The following is a 19951-nucleotide window of genomic DNA, read 5'->3' on the forward strand; positions in this document are numbered from 1 at the left end:
TTTGTAGATGCTGTGTCTGCTCCAGGTGTAAACTGAACCACCAGAAGTCGGCAAAGACAAAGCTCTCTGAGCTCTGTGCAGTTATCCTGGACTTGTTTCCATCACATGTGAAAGAAATACTGTTAAAAAAACTGAAGGTGCACTTAGCACTCTTGGATATAACAAAAGTTTATCACTGACAAAGTGTCCTTTCTTTTATCCTTCTCAGGATTTTCAGAATGTTTTACAAAAATCAGCTTTTGTTTGACTTTCTGGGCATTGGAAGAATCTCTAATGCCGTTCACAGGGTTGAATAACTAGACTCCACAAATTTGCTAGAGCTTAGTGGCTTCAGTTCATGGTGCATGGTTCAGCTTTACAGACATGTACTTTAAAATTTCCTGACTTCAGACTGGAATGCCTTCTTATGTTGATTTTCTTCCAAGGTTATACAAATGCACACGATACAATTGAGAAAACTCTACAATGTATAATAATGCTGCATAAAAATGAATAATAAATGTAGGAAGAAGAAATAAATGGAAGGAGAACATATTTTCATGAGACTGTACTTGCATGAGTGATGTACAACTATGGAAGTTACTGTACCTAATTTTAGCTACCATGTTGAGTCTTTGCTAACTGTTTGCTTAGGAGGGTTTGAGTCTTGGTCTTACCTTTTGGCTGTTGGAACTGCAATCTCCACCCTGCTGTAGCCCATGTTTCCAAGATGGGCAGCAGTGTCTGCGTGTGGGGAGCAGCAGAGGGAACGATGTGAAAGTGGGACAGTTTCAGACACTGCTGCTGCCCAGCACCTTAGCTGGGTGTTGAGACCTGGTTTGGGAAAATAAGTAGATGAACACTCAAAAAAAGTGTGTGAAGCTAGTGAGTGCAGAGAACAGGAAGATATATGTCCAAGAGTGGATTTGTCTTCCACTAAACATAATTCAGCTTCCTTTTGGTAGCATGAATGTTCAATAAATTTTATTTCTAAAGGCTATGTGTTAAGAGCACATTCCAGGTTGTGTTCCTGTTTAAAAATTTTTTTAGTGAGGAAGCATCCTGACTGAAATTTGAACTTCCTCCAGTGACAAAAGAGCTTGTAGTGCCTAAATGGGATTTATTGTAATTGAACAGGAAAAGCCTTGAAACATAAGACTATGTAGTTGTGTAAAAGCATTGTATTTTCTGTCATCTTACACTCATTTGACATTGAATGAGAGCAATGTCTTTGACTTGAGTGTCTGTAAGACATAATATAGTAGGAACAAATTGTTTTAAAGCAGCTATTATTATAATTTAACTTTTTATCAGTGCATAACATAAGGTCACTAAGTGCTTTTGTCCTGTGTTTTTTTATTTCAGGATTGAGTCACAAAGAAATGTGAGGATTTACACTTCTGAAGTAGGTGTGAATGGGACTGAAGGAATTACATGGAGGATTCTGAACTCCCCTTCTTCCTGCTCCGGGAAAGACGGGTGAGTGTATTATGAAATAGTTTATAATTAACTCAGTCCTTGCTTCAGAAGGTTTGTAGTCAAAACAGGAAGATACAATTCAGATGGCTGTATGTGAGAATGGAAGAAATTTCAGATACTACATATACACCTCCTAATTACTAACATAAGCCTTCGGAATTTGCTGTTCCCGTTTAGTAATAAGAGTGTTTCCAATAAAAATTAGTATGAGTTTTCTTTAAATCCCCCTTCCACCCCCACCAACTCTCTGATATAAATGTTCTGTATTTGAAAGGTCTTAGACCAATGTCAAAGAAAGCTGAACTGACAAAATGAATTTTGCCTTTTTTAAACTGATTGAGCAAGGCTGTTACTGGAGAGAAGTGCAAGGTTGAGCTTTATTAGACCCCTGCATGTATTTATTAGTGAAACAGACAGGTGAGAAACAGCAACAGAAATGTCCATATCACATCTGGGCTGCTCCTGAAGCCTGTTGGAGTGATGATATGTTAGTTCCAGTGGCTGCAAATCCAGTTTGTGTGTCTTCCACAAGACACTCCCTTGCTGTATCTCTGACCACAGAAGGGAGGAAAGAAGCTCCAAGGCCAAACCCTGTGGAAGGATAGTTAGGATTTCACTTGGGGTTGTCTTTGGCTCTGCCTGTAGATATGTGGGGCCATCATTAGAAAAGGGCACATGACTTTTCCGTGGAATTTGCATCCTGATCTTGTAATTGCTTTCAACTTAGCGAGTACCTAGCATACCTCACCTTCAGATACTGACCAGTGAATAAGATCTGTGCATTTTAGTACAACCTGTTCAAAATGAAAAGATACAAATCCTGTTAGAAAAGCACATGGCGTTTAAACCCTGGCTTTTGGCAGAGGTTTATCACTTCTGTGTCAATACACACAAGACCATGTATGTGGTCCTGTGAATGTACCAGTGCTGAGCAATGCATAGCAGGATGAGTTTTCAATTACAGGTGTTGCTGTCCAGACAGCTCTTTCACCAAGTCGTGATACAAGAAATATTTAAGATCTGGTAAAAATGAACCCTAAAACTGGCAAAGTGACAGCAGAATTTTTGTATTAGTATAAACATTCTTATAAATCTTGAATTTAGCTTAGATTCAGTCTGTTTAAATTGTGTGCAGGGCTGAAAATTGAGAATGCACCACCCAAAGCAGTTTTGGATTATCTTCTGAGCCTTTTACTCTTGTACATGGGAGCAGGTAACAGCTAAAAGTAATAGATGTGTCTGGACAGCACTCTCAGCTTCAGAGGGCCAGAACCAAGATGATGCCATGCTGCCTACAGCCCTGAAGACAAAGGACATGCTTTGGGTGGTGTAGGGACAAAAGTACTGACTTTTGATATTAATGATATAATGATTTGATATAATAATTATTAATGGGTTGAAGGTGTCAGAGACAATATCTAGGACTTTGCCTGAAGTGGAAGTAGGCAGCAAGTACAAATATATGCTGGAGAGGAGCAGGCTGCGGCGAGGTTCAGGAGTATCCCAGCACTTGGAGGGGGTAGAAGGCAGCAGAGCAAACAGGGTGTCAGTGGTGTATCAAAAGCATCTGGAGCTCAGTGGGTGAAGGAGGGGAAAAAAAAATGGGAATAGTAACTTGTGTGGCTTCTCCAGAATGGAGAGTAGGATGAAAGGATGTAGTGGAGAATGAAGTGGGTGGGAATTTTTCTGTTCAACCATCTACACCAAACACTTTTTTCCCTCCAGAGATGTTTCTTGGTGGGCTGTATTTGAAACCGAGTAGTAAGGAGTCTTCTCTGCAGATGAGAGAGAGAGGTGAAGAAAAATTCAGGGAACCAAAAATCAGGCCTTTCTGAATGAGGAAAAAGAGCAAAGGGATGAGAACTGTGCAGGCAATAATGAGGAAACAAGTGTTTTAAGGTGAAGTTTTGGAAAGTAATGGGACAGCAGGGATCTTCATCAGGAAATACACAGTGGTAAGACTTGATTTCTTTTCTTTTTTTTTTACCAGTATGATGTAAATGGCAGCTTTTATTGGAGGAAAGGAAAACCCACTTTTCTCATCAAGGGAAACGTGGAGAAATCTCACTATTATTTGCTTTCTTGTAGAAGGAATGCTTTAATGTAAGTGTGGGAAAGCAATAGAAACATTTTGGTAGTACTTCTTGTATTTTCTATGTTTTGAAGAGGGGGCTTCATATGGTAACACAACCTGAGCTAACCATTAGCCTACAAACTCACCCCTGTGTTCTTGAGGTGCTTTCTGAAAAGATGTTCTGTTTTTCTTCCCTATCTTTCATATACTGACTTGCTTAGAAAGTCATTAGAAAAAGTAAATGTTTCAAAATTTTATTTTGAAGTTTGTTCTAATGAAATCTAGCTATATTCTGGCCTGAATATTCACTGATTGTTGGCAAGATTAAAATGGCTGTAAATGTTTTAAAGATTTGGACTTTGCATAAGTACCTTTTCTCCTGTAGTGGGTAGGGTGTCTGTCTCCTGGCAAAATGTGGCTCCTGCCTGAAACCAGAGCAGATCTGAAGCTGACCTAATAGCTCATAAATTGGCATAGTCTCTCAAAAAGGTGATCAGCTTGGCAAGGTATAGGCTGGTCTGTGCTTGTGGTTGTATTAACTTCTACCTTATGTCTGCCTTTTTGTCAGCTACAATTGTGCTTGCAAGGTGTTTGTGGTATATTTGCTTTATCAGGAGGAGACTGGGGGATGTCAGACATGCCAGAAAAGTACCCTCATCTTTCCTCCTTCACTCCCTATGTGGTGTCATATGGAGCTGGGAGTCTCCTATTTTAGCAGTTGCTAAAATATATTGATAAGGTTTGCTTCCAGCAGGGCACTTTTCTCCATTTTTCTCCCCTTGTCTTCCTCCTTCAACCTCTGCCTGGTCTGAGGGCTTTGGGAGCTGGTCCTGGTTTCCCAGGGCCCTGGAAGTGGTAAAAAGGAGGTGGTGCTGACCGAGCTGCAGTACTCAGGGAAGTCTGGGATCCCCTGTGCCATGGAAAAGTGGAGGGAAGGGCATGTCCAGCTGTAGCAATCCTGACCTTTCTGGGAGCATCACACTTATCCTATATGTACTATTCCTGTAGCTGTTCCCACTGTTTGGCAGGGCTGGGGCTTGCAAGGCTGACACCAAAGCAATGTGGCTATGTGTTCGCATTTTTCCACTGCTGGAATCAAGTATTGGAAACTTCCATTTATGCCTGGGAGCTTTTTACTCCTGAGCGTGCTCACTAAGGAGCTTGTCCTCCATATGAATTGCTTGGCCATGTTACTCTGTGTCTGTTTCTAACCTTGTCTATTCATCAATTTTATTTTATTTTTTCAAAACAACTCACAATATAGGTAAAGCAAACATTTTATTGTATCTGTAAAGATGCTGACCTAGCATCAAATGGAAGAGTATGATGAAGTGATAAATGTTTCAAGCCCCTGGCCTTTTATCTCTGATTTTCTTTTTTTTCAAATGTTTCTCAAACTTAAGTGATTGAAAAGTTTTCCAGATCTGATAACTGCAAAGATTTCAAGTGAAACTTTTGGCTTCTATCCCAGTATGAGATCATACAAAGTGATATTAGCTGAATTTGTACCAGAGTTTGAAAAGAAAATGAAAATACGTTACTGTTAGTGTCTCTCAGCTACTTTTCAGCTATGCTGGACAAATATTTTCTCATTGGTTAAGTTCTGAGTACCATTTGAAATGTTTTCAAATATATGTGTGTGTGTGTATACATATATATATGTGTATATATGCACATTTTTCTTTGCTAATATTGTATTAATTTATGCTCTTTGGGCCTTTTATCCTTGCTAGCAGGACTCCTGGTATTTCATTTTACATAGAAGTTTTCTAATCTAGTGTTGCAGAGAAATCTCACTACAAGAGAGAGAGGATGTACTGAATTCCTGCTGCTAACCCAGAATGACTTTAAAACAAAATCTCTAACCTGTCTTTTTGTCTGATTTCTCTGGCAGGAGACTTTGAAAGCAATGGTCTTTGTAGGGCTGTGTGTACCTAATAAGGGTAAATGTGTGTCAGCTACACGTGTTTTGTGGATCTCCTTCTATACAGAAATAAAATAAGATAATAATTGCCTTAAGTTAGGCATTTAGATTACTGAACAGGGCTGAACTTCAAGGGCTGAACTTGCAAACCCAAGCAATCGGACGCTAGAAAATTCTACATTTAAAGCTACTCATTCATCCCCTTGGTAAATATTCATTTTGATTGCCTTTAATTAGAGGATTGCGTGCTTCCCCCCTCCCCCCCGCCCCCCCAAGGCCTGCATATTGTTCAGCACACAGCATGGCTAATGCTTAATGAGTGGGTAGGTTGTTGATGTTTTGTTTCTCACCATTTCTTGTATGGCTTTATTTACTGCATGGTTGGCAGATGGTGCACTGAATACAGAACTACTCATTTCCTCATGGAGATTTTCATGGCATTAACACCATAAAGAGTTACTTTACTGCATATTTTTCAGGGAATCTTAATCAGGAGTGCAAAATAAGACATACATGTATATTTAACCAAACTCTGAGCCTTGACAGTTAATTTTCTGGAAGGAGATGGTTACAGTAGAGTACAGTACAGTTGCCTTGGTGGAAGATTGTACTGTGATTGTGCCAGGTTGTACTGATCCTTCCCCCAAAGATTCCTTCCCTCTTCTTTGTAGCAGAAGGCAACAGTGGGTCAAAACTCCCACAGGGGCAGGAGGTATCTCCATAACTCAAGCAGTTTGGTGGAAATGTTGTAAACAGCTATAAGTTCCCTCCTTCTCAACAATGTTCACTTCTTGCCACTGTTAATTGTGCAAGAGAACACAGAATTTAATATATCAGAAATCTCTTTGGTAATCAAAGGAGTAGATATTTTGTCCAGCAAGTGGGCTCAGCAACCTGCTTCCAGCATTCAGTGCACGTTTCAGACCTGATGGGAATGAACAAAGCTTCAAAACCTACTGTAAGCTACAGGAAGAGAACACCCTTCATCTGGTTTCTGTCTTGTAGGCTGTAAGCTCTTCAGGCTGGAGCCTGCGCCTTCCCATATGTCGATAGAGTATTTCAAGCACTATAGTAGTATAAACAGCAGTGGATGAGGTCATCATATATCAAACAACATAATTAAATCAGTGCTTTATTCACTGTCTGTGTCTCATTATGGCTGCCTCCTAGGTCACTCTGCAGCCTTGGAGATCGTGTAAGAACTAGAATGTTGCAACAGTCTTTGCAGGAACATTTGCTTTGAAGTTGGTGCTATTCACTTAGAGACCAATCTTCATAAAAAATGTACTTTCGTAAAATGTGGTGCTATTTTGAAAAAGACATGTAAAAGGGAAACACTTACTATAGATTTTTTTTTTTTTTCATAAATTGTCATGCACAAATGTCAGCTGCTGATCACACGATTGCAATGGGATTTCTTGATTGATTAGAAGTCTGAAAGCAATCAAGTAGATGATGTAGTAGGAAAAAACAGGTTTCTCAGAGGGGAACATAAGCTTAAAGTGCCTGCAAAGCAACCAGATTTCAGGCATTGGCATGAAACTGGCATTTTTTAAAGTTAAGCAATGCTTTGTTTTGGCCGATACTTTAAAGTGCGTTCCTTGTAAAACAATATAGGAAAATATTTTAAGATGCTCCTTCCCCCTTTCACAGTTCTGGTACCCACACTTTAAATCTTCTGTTATATCAACACCTATAAGTGTTTTACAGCAGTAGATCCTTATGTGTGTTTTACAAGGAAGTAGGCTACCAATTTTGCCTGAGCAATAATGTACTTTGAAGTCTGAAGTCATAATAAGATATGCACGTAAGCCTCGTGCCTCACCACGTATGATGCCGTGGGCATGTGTTATTGCTTACCTATGCCTTAATTACTGTACACATGTAGCTACAGGAACATATCCATATGGTTTTCCTACTGTAAACTTTCAGGTGACTTGCTAATCTAGGCCAGTACTCAGAAACCAGGGCTGGTCTGAAATCTTAGTAATTACAAAGCCGGCATACCAACTCAGGCATTAAGGCTTTCCCAGATCCACTTGAAATCAGGTTACATTCATATTCTGTCTTGTTTTTTGAATAGCAGCCCAACAGCATGCAAAGTCGTTATGTTGTTGCTTGACCTGCTCTATCCCAGTCTTGCTGCCAAAGGAAGAAGAGGAAAAGGTATTCAGGACTTATGTTCTCTTGGCTTTGACATAAATGAAAGAGATTTTTTTTTCTTCCTTTAAAAAAAAAATCTGGGGGTTTCCTGAATTAATTAATATTATCTGATGAATTTACTGAAATAATACATGCTCTTCTTCCCTGAAGTTTATCTTTTTGTCTCTGGTGATTTTCCTCTCTACCAGTAGTGACAGCTCTGAACCATGGTTTGGTACCATGTGTTAGGGGATAATATTTGCTATACTTGAGCCTGAAAGTAGGAAAGTGAAGAGAGATCAAAGGCAGCTCTCTAATGTTCTGCAGTAGGACAGGTGGGGTCCAGAAATCAAATACAAAAGCAAAGTTGTGCTGCTCAACTAAATACCCTCACTGAGAGTGGAGGACATCTTCCTGCTGGGCAGCCTCTGGGGCTTTTTTGCCCTCCAAAGCACTTCCACACACCTCCTGCTGCAAGGATGGGAGGTGGGGATGAGGATGAGGAAGGACTTTCAGGATCCTGCTGGCAGTTCGAGTCAGTAGTTCCCGCTAGGTAGCTGCCCTGCTGGGAAGACGAGCCTGGCAGGGTAGGAAAGCTGAGGGAGGGGCAGAGAAGGCTACTTACCCCCAGGCTAGAGCTGGAAATCACCTGGCTCCTGCTCAGCTAGTGAAACAACAGCAAGGAGAAAAGTCTGTTATCCTGCCTGAAGATGGGTGCCTTCATGTGGTTCTGGGGTGAGATGGAGAAAGCAGCTCTGTTAAGTGCCCTCTTAATAACAGCCCTGCTGCTGCTATCCTTTCCTCTTTTCCAGTAACATCATCCAAACAGGTGTTAGAAGATCAGTGGCAGACAACAGAAATATAGGCTGCTCAGTACTTAACATTTCCAGTCTTCAAAAAATAACTTCAGTTTTATTATGTTGTCTTAGTGGCTTGATTGTTGACTGGTTAGGCACTTGGTAAACCTCCTAATAAAAAGGATAGATGCTTCTGTTGGTTTTGCACTGTTTGTTTTTCCTTAGTTCATGTTTTGCTAGTCTTCTGTGATTCTTTTTTAAAATAGCCAGAGTAAAACAGAAGTGGTAAATCCTGGAGGTGTTAGCAAGATGTGACTCACCCTGATAAGGGTCATCCAGGCTTCACTGGTTCCTTGTTATAATCCACTACCCACTGTGGTTTATCCTCTCTTACTTCTGTTATATTTGCTATAATCTCTGTGCAGATGATAGCTTAATACTTGCAAATGACCTATATATAATGAATGTCATGCCAAAAAGAAAAACAAACCAAACCTCTGAAAGCATGCACCTATGAGAAGACAAAGAGAATACTGGCAAGCTTGTTAGGGCAAGTGTGAACAAGTGTTGGATGTAAAGAAAAAGTGTGGGTTTTTTAATTATTTTTTTTTTTTATTCCTTTGCTACAGGGGCACAATTCTCATTTCTATTCACAGTCATCTAGGCAAGCTGAGGTGTGTTGAGTGCAAGGCCTAATTGCTTGTGCACTGCATGCTGTGCCTACACAGCTTTCAACTGGGAGCCAGCTTGGAGCACAGGCAGAGCAAGCTCAGGTCTGTCCATACCTGCCTGCATGCAGAGATCCTCAGAAGAAGGCAGAGACACCCATTTTCTCTTTATTACTGCATTACACCAGAGGCAAATTCTCTAATTAAAATTTGCAGTTAGTGTGGTGTGTTATAACTGCTGTAAATTTTGGTCATGTCAAGACTTCCTGGCAGTGGGAGGAGAGGCACAGAGAAGCCAGTGAGTGCAAACAAGGGCTCTTGTGTAGATGGCTACAGCAGCCCAGCCCTTGAGTCCCATTCATGTTATTAAGGCACCACCTATGGTACTTTGTACCAGGAAAATTACTAAACAGCTAAAGAGAAAATGTCATTAATGCTGGATAGTGGAGGAATTAAGATCTGCCTTGTCCTGAAAGAGATTCTAGTCATATCCTCCTATCTACTAGGCTCCCATGGGAAAAGGTGCTTGACAAGGCTCAAAAAATCCTTGCTGCTGCCTGGTGTGTTGCTTCCATTCATCTCACACAGTAGGGAAAAAACTGTGAACTAGGATAACAAGGATGGCAAAATTAAGAAATATACATTTTAATAAAGGGATTAGAGAGTAGGTTTGCATATCTTAAAACTAGAGAAATAGAAACTTGGAAAATGAATAGTTTTCTGAATAGGTTCTGATTTGTACCTTCTCAGCCACTGTGTTAATTTACTTTGGCTATCATGATGACTACTAAAATGCTATCCTAGGTTGCTGTCTTCTACTTGCTTTTATGAGCCGGGTAGCTGAAAATACTTTCCTACACCGTGTTCCTTTCCACCCCTGCCTCTAGTTCCATGAACAATGTCTGGTTACTTTCCTTTCTGGGACGGGAGGACTTGATCATATGGGAGCTCTTAAAGAGGTGCTGGCTGGCATGTAACTGCCTTTTCCTTCTAGGAGGATGCTTTTCACTTGGGCAGGCTGGGCAGAAAGCTGTGGGTCTAGGCATGGAGCATAGTTTAGCAGTCTGTGTTTGGGAGGGAGGAGAGAATGGGATAGATAGCATTCATGTGAAGCCCCTGCTTCCTGTCGCACTGTATTTGACCTGACATAAGCAGCTGACATAACATCACCGTGGGCGTTGCCAGCACTTTCTTTTAATATTAAATTTGGGGAAAAAAAAAAGTTAATAACTGTTTTCTTCTTAAAAGGAAGGAGAAAAACCCCAAAGGATCTTGGCTGGCTCTTCATGCCCTATAGGTATGTCTGGTTGTTTTTGATGAACAAGGTGCTGTCCTCCTGTTTACCTCTCTCAAAGGAAGTGTCTGTTGACATAGTCTGCATTTCAATCATCTTTATTATACAGCTCTCTGGGAAGCCTCCAGGGCAAGTCAAGCCAGCCCTGAAAGAGGCTTCTTGGTCACAAAGAGAGAAGAGTTAGAACAGACACCCACAGTTTGTATTTCTTTATTTGCAGAGATCTCTGCCCTGATAACCTCAGACCCCAAAGCAGCTGAAGATGGCTGAGTCTGGAGTGGTTCAGAGGCACGGTGGGCAGGTCTCCAAATGGCTGCAGTATCCACCTGTGTGCTGCAGCCAGGATGGACCTGGATGGAGAGCTGGCTTTGGTGCCAGCCTGATGGAGGCTGGGCCTGCCCTGCAGTAGGAGAGCTAGGTGGGTGTTTCCAGGCTTAGAGACATCTTTCCCCCATTACATCCCTCCGTGCCTCAGGTTTTCTGTGCATGCTGTCACCATGCTTGGTGCCCTTAGTGTGGCTCAAACGTTCACAAGGCTTCACAGGCCACTGCCTGTGACAGGTTTATTCACTGAATGGCATCCAAAGCTTTGCATGTTGTGGGTTTGTGTTGGTGTCAAGAAGTTTGGTCCCTGAATTCAGCAGAGAACTGCTGTTGGTTGTGCCATCAAAGCTGAGTGCTGTTAATCTAAACATGAGGAGAGAATTTCACTTCAGATTGAATTTATGCATCAGAACTGAACCTTTGTGGGTAAGTGAACTGTGGATGATTTGCATGATGTTTTGGAAGTGTTTTGTATTATTCCATGCTTGTGTGTTTTGATTAAGTTAAGTTAGCTTTGGCTTGCACTGATTTGGTATTTTCCTCTAGTTCTCAGTGATGAGCTCTAGATAGATGCTTGTGAAAATGATGCTACACAAAGAGCATCCATCTTCTTGGCAAAAGGTGAAGCCTTGACTGGCCTCAATGTGCCCTCGAGGCCTCTTTCTCCAAATCTGTGCAGCTGCTGACACCTCTGAGGGGCTAAACCCATCCATCTTTTGGAAGAAGAATGGCTTTCTACTGCACTAATAGTGAGTGAGTTATAAACCTTCCTCTCTCAAGTTTTCTGCCGTCCAGATATGGAAATTTATTTTATCTTTGATAGTTCCTACCTTAAGACAGCTGCAATCTCTATCCAAAACTGTTACCCAGAAAAGCTACAGATGGTTAAGAAACAGTGTCTGAGTGACCTGGTTGTCAAGTATAAGGTGGTACTGGTGGTGCATCAGGAGCTGCCTAACAGCTGAATGTTCAAATATCAATTAAAATAATTTGCAGCGTCATGCAGTAATGATGAAAGCAGCTTGTGTCTTCATTGTAGCTGAAGATTTCAAGGGCCAAATTCACTGGAAATATAAACAGTGGTGCAAATTATATGTTAGAGCACAATTGTTTCCCTGCAGGCTATAAATAACTCCTATTTTAAGACACTGGGGGTTATTTGTCTCCTGTGGGAGAGACTCTATTCTGTGGTGTAGCTGACCAGAAAATGGTTGTTAGTGATAAAGTGGTGTAATTTGCATTGATTTATTATTCATTGGCTGTGCAGATCAAGTGCAGCTTACTCAGCAAGAGGGATTGATACCAAATTCTTTTGTCGCTTAAACAAATATCCCTGCTGAGTATAAGTGAGAGATGCAATTGTAACAGAAGAGTGGTGTTATCAGACACCTTCTAGCTTGTAACTCTCTAAAATCTGAATCAAACTTACTGAGAATTTGACTCCAAACTTAATTTTGGCTTACCTGGGTAAACAGGGTTTGATATCTATTGGAAGTAGATGCATGTAAAAGAAATTAGAAGGTAATTCCTTGACTTTGGCTAAATTTCCCACACCATGTAACATGCACATCCTGCTTTGGAAGTCCTAGTGCTTGTGTCTAGCAACCTGCATCCCTAAGAATAGGCCTTTATTGGCCACTGTTTTTAGTGTTGGCAAAATTAAGTTAAGGATAGGACATGATCATTCTTATAAGGATTCTGTCTGAAAATGTTATCTTCCAGGTATTTTGAGACATACTGTGATTGATGTGAGAGTGATATTATCAATTCCTACTTTGATGTTCCTCTGAAAACTGTACCTCTTGGAAGAAAACTACACAAAAGACTGTTGGATTTTTCTTCTCTTACACCTTGCCTTTTAAATCACTTTTCTGTTTGTGGTGGTTGTGGGAGAAAACCTGAAAATACAAATCAAATTCTTCCTCCAAAAAATGGAGGAATACATTTCTTAAGTGTTATTTTTAATTTATCCTTGGGGGAAGGAAGGGTGTTTTATGTTCAGATTCATTATCTTCAGGTGTGCACATGGCCACTGCTGCAGGTGTTGAACCATCTCATTCTTCCCTGGACTATTATCGGCAATGATTTCACAGATTCTGCAATTCCACTGTGATTTTGGCTGAGAGAAAAAGTAAAATTAGTTCCAAAATGGGAGGTAAAGGAAAGCTTGAGGAAATTTTTAGAGGCTTTCTGGTGATTAATTTTCCTTTGTACATTGACTGAGCATCAGTTTCCCATCACAAGTCCTCAGCTATAATCAGCCTCTGAATGAACACTCCCTGTCCTGCCATGGGCCGTTGCTGTTTGCAGCCTGGAGTGAACTTGGGGAAAGAGTGTTGTAACTATAAATTACTCTTTTTGTGCCAATTGTTCTGGGGAAATCTGAACAAGATAATAATCTTGGAACTTAACTGTTCTCCTAAAAGAGGCGTGTCCTATCCGTTTAAAACTGAACTATTTTGCCGCATATTCCTTCACATTTTTGCTAAAGGTTAACAAAATTGTTTAGACAGCTCTAGTTGGTGCACATCAATCTACTTTACAACCAGCTGATTAATGTGATGGATATCTGCAGTGAATTTCTCTAATCACTTCTTATTTACAAACTGGGGTGGTTTTGTTTAAAGCAGCTATGCTGTGAGTGTTCATCCATCTTAAAAGTTCATTCCTTGACTGAAGTTAAGTTTAGGAAACACAAGTCTAATGAACCTCTGTGACAAACGGTGCCCATAAAAGAAGAGGTCATATGCAACATCTCTGGTAGTGTTAATCCCTCTTGTCATCTCCTACAGATGTAGTAAAAAAAAAATAATTTCTTGAAGTAAAGAGATAGGAAATCATAGTGAGTGTAGGCAAATGAGAGAAGCAGTTACTCTGAAGCCTGCAAGGAGCTGTGCAGGAAGCCCAGAAACTGTGGATTTTCATTATCCGGCCTATTGGCTGACAGCTGGTGATGTGAAATAATCTACAGCTCTTTTTTGAGAGTTTATTTAAACCTCATAGACTTACTCTACTGGGAATTATGGAGGTTTTGTTTCTAGAAGTAAGTTAAACTATTCAGTCTTTCTCCAAGTGGAATTAGGCACTCTCGGCTGACGTCTCTGCTGTGATACACTGTGCTTCATTACAGACTAAAAGTGCTGAATCCCTCTGCATGCTTATTCTGCTGGTCAGTATCACCCTAACTGGTATTACACAAATTTCTTTCTATGCTAAACATAAGAAATATTCAGCAGATGTGTGCCTGTAGGGAACTCAGCTGGACAGTGCCCTCAGGTATTGGGATGCAGTGTAAGCAAAACTATTCACTTTATATTGACAAGCCAGTGTAGCTCCACGGAAATATGGCAAAGCAGAAACAAGTCTCAAAGGTTTTGAATGGTCAGATCTGTTCTGTAGAATGTCAGCATAAGCTGTGGCATGCTGCTGATTTGGAAACAAAAGTCATATAAGTGGATATGTAAATATTTAATTAATTATTTTAAGGACTACTGTGAATCCCTTAGTCACCTTCAACAGCCACTAAGCTTTTTATTTTTAAAGCAGGCATATTTTCCCTACACTCTTATGACTTGCTTCCTTCCTTCTATCACTATGTACATCTGTGAGGATATTCTACACATGCCTTTCAGTGTAGGAATAATTCTGCATTATTTCCCTTTACAGTACCTTCTGTTCTGATGACTCTGATGTGTTTGTAAGCGAGTCCTTTCTGAGAAAAATATGTGATATTTCCTAGTGGCAGTTTCACCAGTTCTCTTAGACTTAGGTTAGAGATCAAAGTTATGACCAATGGCATCTCCAGTTTTACTTTTCTTCTAGAGTCTCTCCCAAATAAAGTTATTTGGTGTTTTTGGATACTTGAGGACTTGAGAAGAAACTGCTAAAACTCTTCCCCATCTCTTTTCACCTTATGACTCTCTCTGCCGTGTTACTTTTTCTGTTTTTGTTGTGCTCTTTCATCCTGTTACTCTCCATTTAGACTGCTTTTACAAAAAGTCTTCCAGCCAAATTGCCTTAATTATTTTTATTTTAGATTTCCCTATACTTTTCACTATGTTAAACATAAAATAACTTTATTTTAGAAGCACCTAACATTCTATCTTTATTCTATCTGTAATTTGTACAATTTTTGGAGACTGATTCTTGCTCTCCATCAACTCATGGTACCTTCCTCTCTCAGATTTTTGCTACAATTTAAAGTGGAGCTTCAGTAGTTTTTCTATTTCTTAAGAAAATCTCATCAAGATATGCAGATCCATTCCCATATACACTTTTGCCATGATTTCTGCAGAAAATCTGGATTCTGGTGATCAGAATTCTCCCAGTTTCTAGAAAAGTCCTGTTAGTAAGATGGGCAGATGAGAGAAAAGCTTGGACTGTGCTTCTTCTGGGTTACATTCAAGAAATTAGAATGTTTCTTATGGGATGGTCTGTTTCACAGTGTGGAATGGCAGTAATTTTTGCTGAGGCTGTTACAGAAGTTGAATATGTCAAGGAAGGATGGGAAAAGGTCTGAAGATGGTCATATGGTATCCATGCTTTAGTGTGCAGGATGTCAAAAATGTTAATGCATTAATGGGCAGTGAAAGAAGAGTATAAGTGATAGAAATGATAGTGATCTTAATTGGACCATCAGGTCATTTAATGACAGGTTTGTGCTTAACTTGACAAGTTGATTGGTTTTGGTCAGTTAGAAACAAGGAAAATGTTTGTACTTAAATACCAGGTCATTAGGGAAGGGGAATCTGAGCTACCTGTGAAGACAAATGTAGAGAACAATAAGTGCATAGCAGAATAATAATCTTGCTGGGAAAGTACTTGCTGTGTTCAGGAAGAACAGTAAGAGACAGTAGTAGACTGTCCATGAGTGTAGCTGTGAAAGATCATTAAAAAAACCTCAAATCACCCTACCCGTTCCCACAAACATAACAAGAAAGGACACAGTGAATAAAAGAGTATCTGTTCTGGTTTTAGCAGTTAATAATGAGATCATAGAAAAGCTAGACTTGGGAAGTAACTTAAGATCAAGTGATCAGGAATCGATTTAATTAAAATGAAGAGAGGATTAAAAGTTTGTCCTTAATTAAAATTTGTCTTTGAGAGATAGCCAATGTGAGTTTACCAAACTGCTAGCAATGCAAGTTGGCTGCACTGAGAGCTAATGAACCTGAGTAGTGCAGAACTGGGAGCTTTTGCAAGTACTCCAGCAGTCTGAATTTTGTGTCCCAAGGAAGGAGAAGTTGTCAGAGAAGGGTGAAAGTTGGAAGAACTCGGGCTGAATGGAAGCTAAACAAGTGATGTATATACACATAGAATGTTTGAAACACATAAATGACTTTCAAATAGCAAGAGGACTAGTATATAAAACTCCTGTTCATTCAGGGATTAAGCATAATTAGAAGTAGCCTGTGTGTGAAAAAGCCAACACCCTCCCCCCCCCCTCAAATGTGTCTGAGGAAACCCACATGGTGACCATAGGGAGAAAAAAAATCTGAATGTGATGGAAAAAAAGCTTGAACATGGCAGCGCTCCTATAAAGTTTATCTATTTCACATAGAAATAGATAAGCTATAAATGCACACTCAGAAATTTAAAGTAATAGTGCAAGGATTTTTAGCAGAACCTTGAACACTCACTGCCCACCTCTGGGTTCTGTGCTCAATTCTGTCAGCTATCTGGAACAGAAGTAGTTTTGTGGTGTTGAATTGCTTGGCATTGTGGTTCTTGAGTACCATTACACCAGTTCAGGAAATATGAAAGTATGAAACTTTAGGAACAAGTTGAAGAAGAGGGTGTGAAAGGAACATTAAATGTGATGCCATGTTAGGAAACCTAAGGGTTTACTTGGAGGTTTTCTGACTGAGCAGAGATGGTAACATGACCAGCTGTTGTACCTTTTCTGCCCTGTCAGAAGGCAGTGGCATTTTTGAGACACTCAAGGGGAGAGTGCTGTCAGATTGGTTAAAATAAAGTACAGAGTGAAAGCTTTAAGATGCTGAGACAGGAAGAAAGTGACTGAAAGGGTACGACTGAATTCGGTACTCAGAACAAAATATCACAAGTGATGTTATATTTGCTGTGTAAGAAACTCCCAGAGTTGGCATCAGTTGAAGGAAGAGGAAGAAGTTTTGTAGGGAAGGCATTTAGTGTTAGAGGAAGTTAATTTATGTTTGTGGCAAAATGATGAGTTTGAAAATTTATGGGGTAAAATATTTTTAAAATGTGTTTAAGTGCAAAGGAGATGTCTTGGAAGGTGAAAAGGTGTGTCTAACAATGTGGTTTCATAAGCTTCTCAATCTGATCTAAGGCTCCTGGCCTATGCCCCTCTCCTAGTCCTTCCAGATGATCTTAGACTGCTTTGGCAATCTTTAAATGGAATCTGAACCACCAGTGCAGAGGTGAGGGCTCAAAGGATCCCCTAGTTGTGTTAAACTGGGAAGAATACTGTGGCAGAGCTTTCAGAAGCATTCAGCAATGTAGTGGGCTGCCCAGGAAATAGAAGTATCATTGACAGAAAAGATAGATACTGAATTGAAATCTCAGTGAGGATGAGATGTCAGAGCAAGGATGATGACCAGCAGTATCAAAAGAACCAGAAGGGCCATGTAGGAAGGAGATTCTTGAGATTTGCCCAGGAAGAGATCCTGAATTACTGTGGTGAAAGCACTTTCATTCAAAGGGAAACAGCGGAAACTGGGCTGGACACGATCCAGTATAGAGTTGGAAGAGAGGAAGAGAGTGCAGTGGCTTTAGCCTGTGCTTTCAACAAGTTTACAGACAAGGAAAAGGAGGAAAAGAAGAACTGCTGAAATAGTAGGGCTGACCTGTGGTTAGTGAAAAGGGGGAGCAGAATGACAGAGAGAGCAGTAAGTGGGGACTAAGCTTGGCTAAAAGAGAAGTGTGCAGTTGAATAAAAATCGAAGAGGTTAAAGAATTTCAGATGAAGTTGAATAGTCTATAGGCTCTGTGTGGTGATGTTTCAACAAACTGGATTTTTGGTAGGAGTTGGCAAAAACCAATGGGAGAACTGCAGCATATCAGCAGCTTCATGCTTAATGAAAAAGAAATTGGCCAAACAAACTTTTTTCTTCAGTTTGTGGCAGCTGATCTGGAGCAGTAAGGTGCTGCTGCTTTGCCTTTCCTCTTTCCCCCTGCACAGCCACCGCAGCCAGCCGGGCACTGTGCCGACGTGTGCCCTGCTGCGGAGCGCGCTTGGCTCTGGATGGAGAGCCATGCATCCAGACTTCAGGGGCTGCACAGCCTAATTGTCTGGCTCTGCTCCAGCTGGTGATTGACCCAATAAACTCTAATGAATCTGGATTCCTGCAGTCTGATTTGCTTCCTCTCCTGGTTATGTGCCTCTCTCAGTCCATGAAGAGCTGAAACCTGAGTGCTGGCTTTGACAAAGGGGGTGAGAGAGGGGGAAGCAGGGGAAGAAAAGGCAGATAACAGCCGAATGTAATCAGTGTTTTATTACCATCCTCAGGAAGTGGGAATGGCTTTAAAAAAAAAAAAAAAAAAGAAGTAGTAGGTTGGAGCAAGGAAAGTTAGTTATGGTGAGGTTATTTGACAGGAAATTACAAAATACAAACAGACAGAAGAAACACATTTTAAAACAGGGTAGGAAATCTCAAGTTACTTCACTGTGTATATTCAAAACCCTCAAAGCAAAGGCTGAAAATAGCAGTTTAAACAAAAGCTATCTTATCTGATAAAGGCATTTCAAGCACAAAAGGAAATTTATATATTGGGTTGACGGTCTTAAAATAAACTGATTGCCTTGATAACAGCATAGATTTAATTGTGGGAAAAAATTGGGTTCATTTGTATGACCTGCAGACACAGTAAATTCCCATGTAAATTCATTCCTTTTCTTTCTTTGTACATTTCTTTTCTCCTAAGCAGTGTTTATCAGTGTTTTCCAGAAATTGTAAAGGTAGATTTATGCATGTAGGACGAGACTGATAAATATGTGCATAATTTTTTAGAATTCCATGCAGACCAGATACAATTCATTTCCTGTGCTACTGGATGGGAGCATATTAATGATACATCAGCAAGTAGCATTCAGATTCAGAAAAAAAATGTCAGAAATACATTGTTTTGGGATGAAGGTAAAATTTCTAGTACCAGTGATCAGGATTATTATTTAATTAATATAATTTTTAGTAGATTTGTGATAAGCTTTTGAATACTTGGTTGGTCTTTTCACTTTCTGTGTGGAAAGGAAACTATTCTGTTACCGCAACACCTTTATCCTGTTGAGATTTCGAATAAACATTGCATCCGTATAGATATGTGTCCTTCTAGTGAGATAGGATATGTGTTACAGGGTTGAAACAATTTGATTTGCTGTGAGGGAGGGAGCATGGAGAAGGGAAATAACTCAGCTGTGCAAATGATCTATTACATTATCGCAGTTCAGATCAAAGGCGTAGAATGCTGTGGGACAAAATATCTCGCTTGCTTTTGGCTGAAGCGGGAAGAAGAAACGTGAAGAGGTTTATAGGTAGACCTGCCTGGCTGCCATGACTTGGAACTTTGTGTTGCCTCCAGCTTCTTGCTCAGCAGGCTGCATATCTATTGCAGTGCAGCAGCTACATCTGCAACTCTGTACGTTGTCATACCTGCTCAGTCCTGGGAGACATGTAAGTTAGGGATTGTTTTCCCCCGTTCATTTGTCTGCTGTGCCTGTAACACCCTGCTGCTAACACTGCTGAGCCTTCATAATCAATGAACACAGCAAGATAAAGTGTGCTGGGAGGGCACTCTCTTACTGAGTGCTTTGTTGGAAGGTAGTGAGGAGCACCATGGCTTTGTTCTGGCTAGGTTAGGCACATGGATGTTTCCATCTGCACTCAAACATTTCCTTTTCTAGGTGATGCAGGTGTGTCTGGAGATCTCTTAGGGACCAGAGTGCTCAGAATTATCTGACCTCGTGGGGCTCAGAGAGTATCACTGGGGTATAGAACAAAGATGTTCACATCAGCTTGTGCTGAGGAACACAAGACCGCGAGGCCTGGTGGTGTCTTATTGCTGGAAAATCTTGCCAGGAGTCCTGTAGAACTGTCAGGATCTGATGGGGGTTTTGATCTGCTTAACAGAGAGCTATCAGCTGACAATGGGCTATGAGAACTGGGTTGCAGTATAAATTTTCTGAACTTGTGATTGTTGGGGTTTGCACTCAAAATAAATAGAAATTACACCTGTGCAGGAAAGCTGACCTTTGTTCTATTGATTTATGTCTTGTTTAAATGACCTCTTTAA

General features: G+C 40.4%; 1 long non-coding RNA gene across 1 annotated transcript in view; it reads left to right on the forward strand.

Annotated features, from left to right (window-relative positions):
- LOC111923732 (uncharacterized) overlaps positions 1-19951 on the forward strand; it is a 227430-nt gene that overhangs the window by 131531 nt on the left and 75948 nt on the right. Inside the window, exon 5 of the long non-coding RNA XR_015274046.1 lies at positions 1345-1458. This is a non-coding gene — a long non-coding RNA (uncharacterized LOC111923732). The remainder of the gene's footprint in view (positions 1-1344; positions 1459-19951) is intronic.

This window comes from Cyanistes caeruleus, chromosome 1 (assembly GCF_971803275.1).
Source record: "Cyanistes caeruleus chromosome 1, bCyaCae1.hap1.1, whole genome shotgun sequence".
Classification (NCBI taxonomy): domain Eukaryota; kingdom Metazoa; phylum Chordata; class Aves; order Passeriformes; family Paridae; genus Cyanistes; species Cyanistes caeruleus.